This window comes from Schistocerca nitens, chromosome 5 (genome assembly GCF_023898315.1).
Source record: "Schistocerca nitens isolate TAMUIC-IGC-003100 chromosome 5, iqSchNite1.1, whole genome shotgun sequence".
Lineage (NCBI taxonomy): Eukaryota > Metazoa > Arthropoda > Insecta > Orthoptera > Acrididae > Schistocerca > Schistocerca nitens.
Genome location: NC_064618.1, coordinates 607,596,228 through 607,611,819, shown reverse-complemented (window position 1 = coordinate 607,611,819; position 15,592 = coordinate 607,596,228).

The window sequence follows — 15,592 nt, the reverse complement described above, 5'->3', positions numbered from 1 at the left end:
TTTTCTCCAAAGGTCTCTTTAATTTTCCTGTAGGCAGTATCTATCTTACCCCTAGTGATTTAAGCCTCTACATCCTTACATTTGTCCTCTAGCCATCCCTGCTTAGCCATTTTGCACTTCCTGTCGATATCATTTTTAAGACGTTTGTATTCCTTTTTGCCTGCTTCATTTACTGTTTTTTTATATTTTCTTCTATCATCAATTAAATTCAGTATTTCTTCTGTTACCCAAGGATTTCTACTAGCCCTCGTCTTTTTACCTACTTGATCCTCTGCTGACTTCACTACTTCATTCCTCAGAGCTACCCATTCTTCTTCTACTGTATTTCTTTCCCCCATTTGTGACAATTGTTCCCTTATGCTCTCCCTGAAATTCTGTACAACCTCTGGTTTAGTCAGTTTATCCATCTGGTTAAATTCCCATCTTTTTGCAGTTTCTTCAGTTTTAATCTACAGCTCATAACTAATAGATTGCGGTCAGAGTCTACATCTGCCCCTGGAAATGTCTTACAGTTTAATACCTGGTTCCTAAATCTCTGTCTTACCATTATATAATCTATCTGATACCTTCTAGTATTTTCAGGATTCTTCCATGTGTACAATCTTCTTTTATGATTCTTGAACCAAGTGTTAGCTATGATTAAGTTATGCTCTGTGCAAAATTCTACCAGACGGCTTCCTCTTTCATTTATTTCCCCCAATCCATATTCACCTACTATGTTTCCTTCTCTCCCTTTTCCTACTCTCGCATTCCAGTCACCCATGACTATTAAATTTTCGTCTCCCTTCACTACCTGAATGATTTCTTTTATGTCATCATACATTTCATGAATTTCTTCATCATCTGCAGAGCTAGTTGGCATATAAACTTGTACTATTGTAGTAGGTGTGGGCTTCGTGTCTAACTTGGCCACAATAATGCGTTCACTATGCTGTTTGTAGTAGCTTACCCGCACTCCTATTTTCCTATGCATTATTAAAGCTACTCCTGCGTTACCCCTATTTGATTTTGTATTTATAACCCTGTATTCACCTGACTGGCTCGGTAATAAATAAAACTGAGTGGATGGATCAACGATGAACTTGAACATGTGGCGTCCGCCCCGACCAAATACAACGAACAAAATGAAATCAACAACAAAGACGAAGAAGAAGAGGAGTTGAAAGAACAATGGCCCGCGACAGGCAAAGATCTCGAGTTCGAGTCTCGGTCCGACACACAGAGAGAGAGAGGAAGAGTTTGTTTGTGTGTGAATGCGGTTTGTCTGTTTACAAAAATATGCCTTGCTCATTGTAATTTATAAAATATCATGTAGAGGAAGCTGGCTAAATGAATAATAGGCGAAGCCCTTATCAAAAAATTGAACTGTGGAATTTATCTTTATTTCTTAGCAGGCCTGAGGACGTGATCGCAAGATAATAAGTAAAGACTTACTGGGCGCTGTTCTTAAAGCAGAAATACAGCAACCAGTTATTTTCTGCACTTTACTTTAACAAAAACATGTTTCAGGCTTTCACGAGCCCACAACCTAAACAATACATTTAGATTTTCAGCAGTGTATGCAAATAAGGAAAACGTGATAATGACTAAGATCCAAATGTGTTACGCAAGATGAAGTCTGATGAAAGCCCGAAACGTGTCATTGCATAAAACAAAACTATTCAAAAAAGTGTCTGGTGCTGCCTTTTTTCAAGGTGCCCATCTATCATTAAAATGGCTACATTTATCACCGTTTTTGGCGGTATTTGCCTCGACGCCTGTTTATCTGTGTATATACGTTCTCAGAAAGAAAGAGAACGACACACTACGAAGGAATTATCCGAAAGTGACGGAAATTAGTAGATGTGATGTATATGTATAGACAAACGTGTTATTACAATTTCCGAAAAACTGGATGATTCGTTCAAGAGGAAGAGCTTCACAAATTTAGCTAGTCACTAACCCTTTGGTTCACCTCTGGCCCTTATGCAAGCAGTTAACGGCTCGGCATTGATTGACAGAGTTTTTGGATGAAACTTCGAGGCAGATTAAAACTGTGTGCCGGACCGAGACTCTAACTCGGGACCTTTGCCTTTCGCGAGCAAGTGCTCTACCAGCTGAGCTACCCAAGCGCGACTCACGCCCCGTCCTCACAGCTTTAATTCCGCCAGTACCTCGTCTCCTACCTTCCAAACTTCACAGAAGCTCTCCTGAGTCGTGCTTGGGTAGCTCAGTAGAGCACTTGCCCGCGAAAGGCAAAGGTCCTGAGTTCGAGTCTCGGTCCGGCACACAGTTTTAATCTGCTAGGACGATTCATATAAGCGCACACTCCGCTGTAGAGTGAAAATTTCATTCTAGAATTTTTGGATGTCCCCCTGAGGGATATCACGAAAATTCTGCCCAATTTGCGCCTTAGATCGTCAAAATCCAGAGCTGGTTGGGGGGCCCTGGCCATACTGCTACAAACGTTCTCAGTTGGGGATTGGTCCGACGACCTTGCTAGCCAAGGCAAGGTTTGGTAAGCACGAAGACAAACAGTAGGAACTCTCGCCGTGTGCGGGTGGGCATTATTTTGCTGAAATGTAAGCCCAGGATGGCTTGCCATGAAGGGCAACGAAACGGGCCGTACAATATCGTCGACATACCACCGACCTGTAGGGATGCCGCGGATGACAACCAAAGAGGCCCTGCTGTCAAAAGAAATGGCGTGCCAGACCAGCACTCCAGATTGTCGGGCCGCATGGCAATCAAGTTGGTATCCCACCGCCGTCCGGGGTGTCTCCAGGCCGCAACCATCCAATTTTTGTGGAATTTTAGTCATTTGTTTGTACACGTACGCCTCTATCTTTTCTCTTTCCTTTTCTTTCTTTTCTTTTATTTTTAGAGTGTATGTAGTTTAGGTGGTAACGATGGACAGTTTCCTGAAGAACCCTCACTCCTAAGTCACTCATAATTTTGTTTCGAAGAACACTTCTTTATAAAACAGGCTTAGAATGAAATATATTATGTACTAATGAAATTAACGTTCCCTAATTTTTGAAACAATTCTATACATTCATCCCAACGAATTTTTAAATTGAATTCGTATGGCTGTTTTGCAGTGTTCTGTGATTTGGTCTGACGTGACCAGATAGTTCCAGGATTTGAGTTTGAGCGAGCGCATGCACATGAGACCTACCGCAAGGGCAGCACAATTGAACCTTTGTTGTTGGAAGTGCGGTTGCCGACCTCCGACAATAGCCATTTGCTCTCAGCTTGCGCGGTGGGGTTCCGCGCCATTCAGCACGCAACCAGTTGCCCTCCCGCGGCGAGTACAAATGGGCGGTAGCTCCCTCTCCGCAGTGCGCCAATGTCCTCCAAATACACCTAGCTTGAAATTTAACGTTATCCTTCAACTGTCTCTCGAAGTTGCTTCTCCTCTTGTTGGTCCCCAATGCTTGCATTAGGCGACGTGGTTAATAAACGTGACCTCCTTTGAAAAATCTGCTTGGCGATAATGGGTTACGTTTCGTGTGACTGTTCTAAATCAATTCTGGCGAACGCCTGAGCGACTCCTGAACGAGTTCTGTGACTGATTTCTTGCCCCATCCTTTCCCATCCGAACATTGGTTCTGTATGTTATTTCGACGGCGAAATTACATTTCTTCATTCCTTCTCTAATCGAGAGTGGTGTCCAGATACATGTGTAAATTTTTTTCGATAGTAATTTTGTGTTAATATGAAAATTAAGAGAAGGTATGACCGCTATTTCAATATTATAACTTGCTAGAAGGCCGACCGCTGTGACCGAGTGGTTCTAGACGCTTCAGTCAGTTTTGGAAAGCTTTGGCTGTTATTTTATAGGCAGTTCTGAGTGACGATTTGATTCCTACGTAGTTGCCTTTTTTGTATTTTCTCACTAAGGGATTAAGTCTCCTTTCGCTTCTAAATAAATGAACTAGAAATTAATTCCCAGTTACACTTCTTTGACGACGGAAGTTCACCTCACTTTGACAGCAGATGGTTGTCAGTGCTTTTTTTGGGGCTGTAACTGTTCGAGAACCAATCTCCAGGATGTCAAGACTGATTTTTTAATTAATTGAGTGATAGAGTCAAAAGGGGCCAATATGTGAGGTCATCAGTTCCTTAAGATGCCAGGAGCGTCGTGAACAAATTCGCAAATGTGTTATTTTCTTTTTCCAATAGTTTTCTTTTTTCCTTGAAGCTTTTACAGCAAACCAACAACGCCATGTGGACCACTATTAGAACGCAAGCGTGCCAGTACGTCTCGTTTGTCCTTCCTTCGAATTATTATATTCATCTTGAAATCTGAAGCTGTTTCGTCTGTCTCATACATCTTGCTCACCAGATGGAAGAGTTTTCTCATGGCTGGCTCTCCCCAGGCTATTAGTAGTTCTAATGGAATATTGTCTACTCGCGGGCCTCGTTTCAACTTAGGTCAGTGCTCTGTCAGATTCTTCGTGAAATATCATATCTCTCATTTCATCTTCATCTACATCCTCTTCATTTCCATAATATTGCCCTGAAGTACGTCGCCCTTGTATAGATCCTCATGTACTCTTCCACCTTTCTGCTGTCCCTTCTTTGCTTAGGTCTGGTTTTCGATCTGTGCTCTTGATAGTCATACAGGTGTTTCTCTTTTCTCCAAAGCGGGCTTTAATTTTGATGTAGTCAGTATCTATCTTACTCCTAGTGATACATACTTCTACATCTTTACATTTGTCCTCTGCTTAGCCACTTTGCACTTCCTGTCGATCTCATTTTTGAGAATTTTTTATTCCTTTTCGCCTGCTTCATTTACTGCATTTCTATATTTTCTCCTGTCATCCATTAAATTCAATGCCTCTTCTGTTACCAATGGATTTCTACCAGCCCTCTTCTTTTTATCTACTTGTTCCTCTGCTGCCTTCGCTATTTCGTCTCTCAAAGCTACCCATTCTTCTTCTACCGTATCTCTTTCCCCTGTTCTTGTCAATCGTTCCCTAATACTCTCTCTGAAACTCTGTACAGCCTCTGGTTCTTTCAGTTTATCCAGGTCCCGTCTCCTTAAATTCCCACCTTTTTGCAGTTTCTTCAGTTTTAACCTACAGTTGTAGGTTGTGTTCAGAGTCCACATCTGCCCCTGGAAATGTCTTACAATTTAAAACCTGGTTCCTAAATCTCTGTCTTACCATTACATAAACTATCTGAAACATTCTAGTGTCTCTAGGCCTCTTCCACGTATGCAATATTCTTTTATGATTCTTAAACCAATGTTAGCTGTGATTAAGTTATGCTCTGTGCAAAATTCTACCAGGCGGCTTCCTCTTTCATTCCTAACCGCCAGTCCGTATTCACATACTACTTTGTCTTCTCTTCCTTTTCCTACTATCGATTCCCAGTCCCGCATGTCTATTAAATTTCGTCTCCCTTAACTGCCTGAATAATTTCTTTTATCGCATCATACATTTCTTTAATCTCTTCATCATTGCGAAGATAATTGATATATAAACTTGTACTACTGTGGTAAACGTTGCTTCGTGGCTGTCTTGGCTACAATAATGCGTTCACTATGCTTATCCACGTTCCTATTTTTTATTCTATATTAAACCTACTCCTATGTCACCCTTATTTGTTAACCCTGTATTCATCTGACCAGAAACCTTGTACCTCCTGCCACCGAACTTCATTAATATCCACTATATCTAACTTTAACCTATCCATTTCTCTTTTTAAATTTTCTAACCTACCTGCCCGATTAAGGGATCTGACATTCCACGCTCCGATCCGTAGAGCGCCAGTTTTGTTTCTGCTGATAACGACGTCCTCGTGAGTAGTCCCCGTCCGGAGATTCGAATGGGGGACTATTTTACCTCCGGAATATTTTACCCAAGAGGACGCCACCATCATTTAACAATACAGTAAAGCTGCATGTCGTCGGGAAAAATTACAGCTGTAGCTTCCCCTTGCCTTCAGCCGTTCGCAGTACCAGCATAGCAAGGCTGATGTTACAAGGCCAGATCAGTCAATCATCCAGACTGTTGCCCCTGAAACTACTGAAAAAGCTGCTGCCCCTCTTTAGGAACCTTTTGTCTGGCCTCTCAAAGATAACCCTCCTTTGTGGCTTGCAGCTACGGTACGACTATCTGTATCGCTGAAGTACGCATGCCTCCTCCACCAACGGCAAGGTCCACGGTTCATAGGGGGCTTCTTTCACTTCCTACAGGTGTGTGAGTTGGCATTATTTATCTACGTTTGTATTAGACGTTGGCTTTCCAGGTTGGCTTCCTAACAGCTGGAGCAAACGAGGTACTGAATAGAGAGGGTTGCACAGCTCTGCATATTTTTTCGCTTCACCTTACGCAGTCCGTACTGTTGTCTTCAGCTCCCATGTTTTCCTTTCTTCAGTGAATACAAAGTAACCTCTAGCCGGCAGCGATGGCCGAGCGGTTCTAGGCGCTTGAGTCCGGAAACGCGCGACTGCTACGGTCGCAGGTTCGAATCCTGCCTCGGGTACGAATGTGTGTGATGTTTTTAGGTTAGTTAGGTTTAAGTAGTTCTAAGTTCTAGGGGACTGATGACCTCAGATGTTAAGTCCCATAGTGCTCAGAGCCATTTGAACCAACCAAGGTAATCTCTACTCCAGACCGTGTGATCCCAGAGATCGTAGGAGGCAAAAAAATGACTTCATCATGCGCAGACTTACCGTATTTGCCGCAAGTTGGGTCACCATTGCACGACCGATTGGTGCGACGAAAATGACGCCATTGAAACTGCGCATCAGGTTAGGTGTGTAAGACCTCACATATAGATGACTACCTGCAGTTAAGTCCTCAGGGAGAACTATTCCATTAAATGTAGGAATGAATGTGGCCGTTTTTACGAGGTCTTTCTCGACTTTATGTGGGCGCTTGTCATTAATTTTCTCCTTTGGCTTGTCCATTAAATCTCTGCATGGCACAACACACATTTTATAATTCTCGTTGGGGCACAGCTCTGCCTCAATGGCATAAACACTGGCATTTACCCTGTTTGGAAGCGTATGTTGCAATCAGCAATGTGGGAGGGTGAAACACTTTCAATACTGCCCGCTTTTCAGTTAATACATGTTCAGACAAGCAGTACACGTTGTGCTATTAATGCTGTTTCAGCGCTGCTGGTTACACGAGCCAGCGGTACAAACAGCGAACTGAGAGTTCGATGGGCCCGTCTTGCATTCTTGTCTAGGATAGGGAACTAAATGTCTACCCAGAGTGACCTCTGCTTTCCACACGTGGCTTATCGAATGCCATGGACGTGGCGAACATTATATTCCTGTAGCTCCCGTGTGTGTGACAAGAGACAACAATTTTCCCAAGATTAGAATAGCTAAAAGCAAGAAAAGAACAAAGCGATAATAAATACAAAAAACGAAGCGACAATGATTACTATATCTTAGTAAGGCATATGGTTACCACCAACGACGTTTTGCAACCACATAATGTGAAATCTGACATATCTGGTGTCTTCCAGAGGGATACTCCTCAGTACGAGAAATCTGGAGTTCTAGGCCTTAGGAGAAGCTCTGAAATATCTTCTAGCTGAACCTTAAATATGTTCATGAGTTATGGCTCACTGTAACGTAACATTTGAGTGATGTATTCATTTTGTAGCATGTCGTCTATTTCTGTCCACAATTTGAGCAACGTTGTAATATTGCTATTCTTCTTTCGAAATGGAGGTTGTGTCTCGTTCCAGCTCTCTACTTATGTGAGTGTATCGATAGTCGGTGTTCACACTAAATCAGGAATCCTCGCCGCGCGGGATTAGCCCAGCGGTCTAGGGCGCTGCAGTCATGGACTGTGAGGCTGGTTCCGGCGGAGGTTCGAGCCCTCCCTCGGGCATGGGTGTGTGTGTTTGTCCTTAGGATAATTTAGGTTAAGTAGTGTGTAAGCTTAGGGACTGATGACCTTAGCAGTTAAGTCCCATAAGATTTCACACACATTTGAACATTTTTGAACAAGAATCCTCTGAGAATAGCAGACGATTATATTTGGCATAATGCAGTTCACCCTTATGTCGGGTGGGTCACCATTTCTCTGCGGGGAGGGATCATTTTCACTACGTATTGGAGTATATGCCGTAATGAAATTGAGTGCCTCAGAAACACGGAATCTCGCACCATGCCTCGAACGCAGTAATTGTTAGTTAGAGAGAAACAGTTGCACCCACTAAGCTTAAAACACTGTGTTTGTCAGTAGTCAGGCACATTGGTTTGTTTGGTTTGTGGTTTATGGGGCGCTCGACTGCGCAGTTATCAGCGCTCCTACGAAGTCCCAATCTTTACACAGTCCAATCTCGCCACGTTGACGAATGATTATCAAATGATGAGGACAATACAAACACCCAATTCCCGGGCAGAAAAAATCCCCAACCCGGCCGCGAATCGAACCCGAGACCTCGTGATCCAGAAGCAACAACACTAGCCACTGGACCACGAGCTGCAGACAGGCACATTGGTGAGACGGCTGCCTTGGACGTCTACATAATATTTCTGTTTCTGGATGGTGCGGATATGTTGTACTGGACGACGCTGCTACTGTACCATTTGACTGCAGTAGCATCTGTTGGACATTCCGACGAAATGTACGTATATGCTTCTGGCAGTGGTTGTAGGATCGTAAACAAACGGTTCTTTCACTTTAGACCAAAATCGTAATAGTTTTACAGAGTTCAACGTCTACTCGTCAACGAACGTTTAATCCTGGTAAGATTTCTTCCTAATGATTGTCTTCATTAATCTGAAATCCTATGTGCAGCTGCGCAGTTTGGAAGAATAATAATGTCTTTGTGAACACGCTCCTTAGCTCGTCCTTCAATTACAAGGCCGATGTTCAGCCTTCGAAATCTTACATTAAAAGTAGAACTGGCCAACTGACTACGCATTATTGTTGTAGTGCTTAGCAAAATGGTTCAAATGGCTCTGAGCACTATGGGACTTAACATCTGAGGTCATCAGTCCCCTAGAACTTAGAACTACTTAAACATAATTAACCTAACGACATCACACACATCCATGCCCGAGGCAGGATTCGAACCTGCGACCGTAGCGGTCGCGCGGTTCCAGACAGTAGCGCCTAGAACCGCTCGGCCACTGCGGCCGGCAGTGCTTAGCACCACTTTATTGCTCGTGCTCGTCAAGGAGCAGGTACGTGCAGCCCGCTGCACAACAGAACTGTCAGGCAAATACGGGCGGGTCCCGCAAAAAAGACAAAGGAGCCCTTGGTTCGACTTTACTCAGAGACAGTGCAGAAAACATTAAGGAACGAACGACAAGAACCCGAAGTAGTATCGGAAAATAACAAAAAAAAAAAAACAAAGTCTGGAAAGCGTAAAGGTACAATCAGTACACTTTGTATATTTCACTCAGATTGAAATTCTTTCTACATTTACATTAATATTCTACAAGTTGCCTCAAGGTGTGTGGCGGAGGGTACTTCAGTTATCACTAACCGATGCCCCTTTCCTGTTCCATTTGCGAATGACGCGTGAGAAGAATGATTGTTGGCAAGCCTCTGTATTGGCTCTACTTTCTCGAATTTACTCGTCGTGGTCATTTCGCGAGGTGTTAAAAAATGGTTCAAATGGCTCTGAGCACTATGGGACATAACTTCTGAGGTCATCAATCCCCTAAAGGACATCACGCACATCCATGCCCGAGGCAGGATTCGAACCTGCGACAGTAGCGGTCGCGCGGTTCCGGACTGTAGTCGCGAGATGTATGTGGGAGGAAGTAATATGTTATCCGACTCTTTCCGGAAAGTGCTCTCTAGAAATTTAGATAGTAAACGTCTCCGCGATGCAAAATGCCTTTCTTGTAACGTCAGCGAATGATACTTGTTGAGCATCTACGTAACGCTATCGCGCCGACAAAACGATCCCTTGACGAAACGCACTGTTGTTTGTTCGATCTTCTCTATCTCTTCTATTAGTCCTGCCAGGTAAGTGTCCCATACTGATGAACAGTACTCAAGAATCAGTCGAACAAGCGCCTTGTAAGTTATTTCTTTCGTGGACAAGTTGCATTTCCTTAAGATTCTTCCTATGAATCTCAATCCGGCGTTTACTTTTCCTACTATTTGTTTCATATGGTCATTGCATTTACCGTCGCTCTGGATAGTTACTCCTAAATATTTTACGGTAGATACTATTTCCAGAAACGTGTCATCAACAGTGTAATTGTACAGTAGTGGATTTCTTTCCCTATGTGTCCGCAATATGTTACTGCCAGAGCCTGCATCACTCAACAATCCTCTGTAGGTCGTTCTGCTACTCGATAGTGGCTTCTGGAGTTGCTACTTTCTTATGGACAACCGTATCATCTGCGAACGGCCTTAGAGAGCATCCTACGCTCTTGACGGAACATACTCATGTTGATCAGCTGTAACGAGCTGCAACTGTGTGAAAAACCGGGAAGTTGCTTTGCATCCGCCGTGCTCTACAGAATAAATCACCATAGCACACCCCACTGACATATGACTTCGAATTGTCACTGGTACCTCTCCAGTCCTTAAGAAATCCACTGGTAATCTCAGGTGATGCTACTGAATTAGAACTTTCATGAGTATGGAAACAGCGGAGAGTTCATCTTTCCTGCAACCCAAAGTTTGTGACTGAGATAAATTTGCTTTATTTTTTGATTTCTTGAGGTGCGGCTTAAGCTACGCAAGATTTAAGGGATGTCTTCCCACTGAGTATTATTTACTGATTTGAGAATGCTACGAAGCCTTCGGTTGCTGAACCTGTCAGATATTCCGCAAGAAAGAATTTTATTCTTAAATTAAAATTGTATAACTTTGTAGAACGCTCCCGAAATGTCTTCCGAATGGATCTCGAGAGCGAATAAAGTGATCTGGATATTTATGCTCGCTGGTTCCCTAGGTACTTAGCCACACGTAAACGTACGAGGCATTCCAGAATTGTACAAGAAACTTACGACAGTTATTAATGCTCATGACTTGAGTATGTTTCTTGAGATCACCCTCAAAATTGTTACGATATGTGCATTTTGCCAATTACAGGAAACGATCCGTTGCTGCAGCAACTTCTCATTAACTGCTACATAGACATATTTTGTTGCAGTTTTATACTGAGTCCAATAGGTAACCAATCTAGCCTTTTGACATGTCTAATTTCAACGTATAACACTTAGTGTGACTGTACCGCGACCAAATGGCGGTAATGTCTTCATCTGTAAAGCATTTTATCGGAAAATAATACAGGACTCAGCCCTCCTGTAGTTAACTTCCATTAATGTATCTAGAAAATCGACAAGCAATGGAGCAGACAATAATCTGGAGCATTTTATCTAGGCTCGAACCTCTCCAGGATCTTTATGACAATATGGAAAACAATACTTGGTTCTGAAGACTTCGCATATAGTGTCTCTTACGATCAAAATTTCTTGCTGACAGCACAGGTTTTTACAATTCAAATGTTACATAATGTATTTTTTTGTCTTTCTTTATACTAACGATACATCAGCACTATTTTCGCTTATTCTCCATCATCCTACCTATGCGTTAATTATTTCCAGCAGATCAGACTTACAGTTGAACTACTCTGACTATAAAGAATTTAAAATGTAAGTCCACACTTTTTACAAATGGTGCATAAGCTTTTGTTTTTATGTTATCAGTTTCCTACTAATATGAATACTATCCTCACAATTAAGAAAATGAAGGAAATTACAAGGTAATTTAAAAAAGGAGTCGTGATATACAACCAATAGCTGCTGATAAATATTTCTTTACTTTACAACGAGTTTCGGTCCACACACAATAACAATGTATCATAAAATATTTCGTCACACCTGATGTTGGTCTGCGGACCGAAACTGGCTGTATAGAAATTTTATCAGCACCTGTTAGCACTGAATCATGACATATTTTAAAACGTTTGCGAGCTATAAAGCAACACCTTCATAAAACACAGAATTATTATTGACTTGTTAATTGATTGTAAGTGACACACAAAGTTATAAGTTACTATGTGTTTTGTATGTGCAGCACAAGTTTGTTGTAATCATCAAATTTACAACCAGTGCAATATGGTGCAAGTTTCATGTTACGTACACAAAATGCCAATTAAATTCATTAAATAAAAATTTAAATTCATTTACTAACTGTGACAAGTTAATGGGAAAAACATGATTTGCACTCAAAAGTTATAGGTCTGACTGCTAACGAAACTAGAGCAATCTGAAAAGTACTGGATAGTAAGAAAATTGATGCAGTACTACAAACAATGCTGTCGGATGGACATCCGCAGCTGAGCATTATACCAGAGGTTGAAAATACCGTTACAGTTGAAAAGTTCTTTTATTTAGAACGAGATCTGAAGATGGGCGTCTAACAGCCCGAAACCGGTCGTGTTCTAAATAAAAGAACTTTACAACTGTGACGGTATTTTCAACCTCTGGTATGATGCAGTACTATAAGTATTTTAAAAGAGCAAACTATTTGTCAAATAATTTATTCTGGTGAATAAATAAGATACATATTGCCCGGTATTTGAACCAGTTATAAAGTTCTTGCGCAATTTTAAGCATAAAAACGGATACATACGTTAAGATGTGTGAATACTAATGCTGGACTCTTTTATTGATACACGTTACTTAGGTACAATAAATATTTCCCTCATGGTTGCTGAAAGCAGAACAGACTTGCACGTTGTTCTCCTGCCCTTTCTGTATGTACTGTGTGATGTCATATACACCTATCATGGAGGCTGCATTGATTGGCTTACTGCAACTTAAAATTAACACTGAAGAGCCAGAGAAACTGGTACACATGCCTAACATCGTGCAGGGCCCCCGCGAACACGCAGAAGTGCCACAAAGCGACGTGGCATAAACTCAACTAATGTCTGAAGTAATGCTCCAGGGAACTGACACCACGAATCCTGCAGGGCTTTCCGTAAATCCGTAAAGAGTACGAGGGAGTGGAGATCTCTTCTGGACAGCTCTTTGAAAGGCATCCAGATATGCTCAGTAATGTTCAAGTCTGCGGAGTTCGGTAGCCAGCGCAAGTGTTTGAACTCAGAAGAACGTTCCTGGAGCCACTCTGTAGCAATTGTAGACGTGTGGGGTGTCGCATTGTCCTGTTGGAATTGTCACAGTCCATTAGAATGCACAACGGACATGAATGGATGCACGTGGTCAGAACGGATGCTAACGTACATGTCACCTGTCAGAGTCGTATCTAGACGTGTCAGAGGTCGCATATCGCTCCAACTGCACACACCCCACACCATCATAGTGTCTCCACCAGCTTGAACTGACCCGTGCTGACATGCAGGGTCCATGGATTCACGAAGTTGTCTCCATACCTGTAGACGCCCATCCGCACGATACAATTTGAAACGAGACTCGTCCGACCAGACAACATGTTTCTAGTCACCGACAGTGCAATATCGATTTGGAGGGCCCAGGCGAGGGGTAAAGCTTTGTGTCGTATAGTCATCAAGGATACACGAATGATCCTTCGGCTCCGAAAGCCCATGTCGATGATGTTCCGTTGAATGGTTCGCACGCTGACACTTGTTGATGGCCCAGCATTGAAATCTGCAGCAATTTGTGGAAGGGTTGCACTTCTGTCACGTTGAACAATTCTCTTCAGTCGTCTTTGGTCCCATTCTTGCAGAATCTTTTTCCGGCCCCAGAGAATTCGGAGCTTTGATGTTTTACCGGATTCCTGATATTCACTGTACACTCGGAAATGGACGTACTTCATCGGTGCCTCAGAGATGCTGTGTCCCACTGCTCGCGAGCCGATTATAACCCGCGCCCGGGTTCCCGGGTTCGATTCCCGGCGGGATCAGGGATTTTCTCTGCCTCGTGATGACTGGGTGTTGTGTGATGTCTTTAGGTTAGTTAGGTTTAAGTAGTTCTAAGTTCTAGGGGACTGATGACCTTAGCTGTTAAGTCCCATAGTGCTCAGAGCCATTTGAACCGATTATAACGCCACATTCAAAGCTTGATAACCTGCCATTGTAACAGCAGTAACCGATCTAACAACTGGGCCAGACACTTGTTGCCTTATACATGCTTTGCCGACCACAGAGCCATATTCTGCCTGTTTACATATCTCTGTATTTGAATACGCATGCCTATACCAGTTTCTTTGGCGCTTCAGTGTATACATGACCAAGTTGGTAGCATATTAACTATTGATTATATCTGAGTGGAGGATGCACTTCACATGCTCGCAATTCCCTTCTGGATCCAAAAAATTTAATGTTGATAAACTAAAAAATGCATCATGTATATGACATGCCGACAAAATATAAAGCAAATGTCAAATAACAAATATTCAGAGAGATTACACTTAAATTATGATAATTAATCACTGAAAGCCTTTAGTTATTAAAACAGCAAAATAAAAATGTAAGTGGTATCGACAAATTTAATTTTATATTATGTACATATCCATAGTTTGAGGTGTCAGTCCACATGGTTTGCGTTTTATATAAAAGTTTTATTCTGTGACATTCACGTGGGTGTGAAATTCAACAAGATAAACATTAATTAACACTGGTAAAGGAAAATGCCATATAAAATCAGTTTGAATAAAAGTATATACACATGTCTCCCACAACACAGCACATGTTACATGTTCCCACAGTTTTACATTAATGCTTCTATAACTAAGAGTTGTAAATAATTATGGGAACCACTGTTCAGTCTTCAAAATAATTATCATGGGCACAGGCATTCACTTCCAAAGAAAAAATTAACAGAAAAGGAGGGCCTAGTTCAAAAAATCTTCAGAAAACAGAACGTGTCCAATTACAAAATACTGGTCTCAGACACAGAGATATTTGTTAAATAATACCTTTTTCAAGCTTCATAGAAACAGTTACTTCACACTTACACTATACTTTCTTCAGGTTCTAAATGTATTATTATAACTGTTATCTTGTTATGCAGCACCAGGACCATACCTACACCGTGACCTTTGATGCTCAGGACTATTCTCATTTTCCGAACATACGAGGACATTCAATAAGTAACGCAACACAATTTTTTCTCAGCAAATTTCTGTTGAAAAAATGCGGAATTTGTAGTGGGACATCTTGGAGTATTCCCGCTTCAGCCCCTATAGTTTCGTTAATTTCCGATAGGTGGCGGCGCAATATGGCGTCTGTAACAGAGGTCAGTTCCAAGCAGAGAGCTGTCGTTGAATTTCTTTTGGGGGAAACCACAGCATCGCAAATATTCAGAGGTGTTTTAAGACTGTCTACAGAGATCTGACAGTGAACAAAAGCATGACGAGTCGTTGGGTGAGGTATCTGTCTTCATCACAACAAAGCTTCACAAACTTGTCCGATCTCCTGTATGCTGGCTGGCCACACACAACTGTGACTCCTGTTATATTAAGAAGTGCGGACACTCTCATTCGAGTTGAACGACGTACCAAAATCTATCACCTCATTACACAGCTTGACGTATCTATTGGTAGTGCTGACACACTCATCCACCAGTTGGGTACTCAGTGGTGTGTGCCCACTGCGTTCCTTGCCTTCTAACAGAAGAACATAACCAGCAACGAAGAACCAACTGTGCGGAATTGCTTGCGCATTACGAGACTGGTCT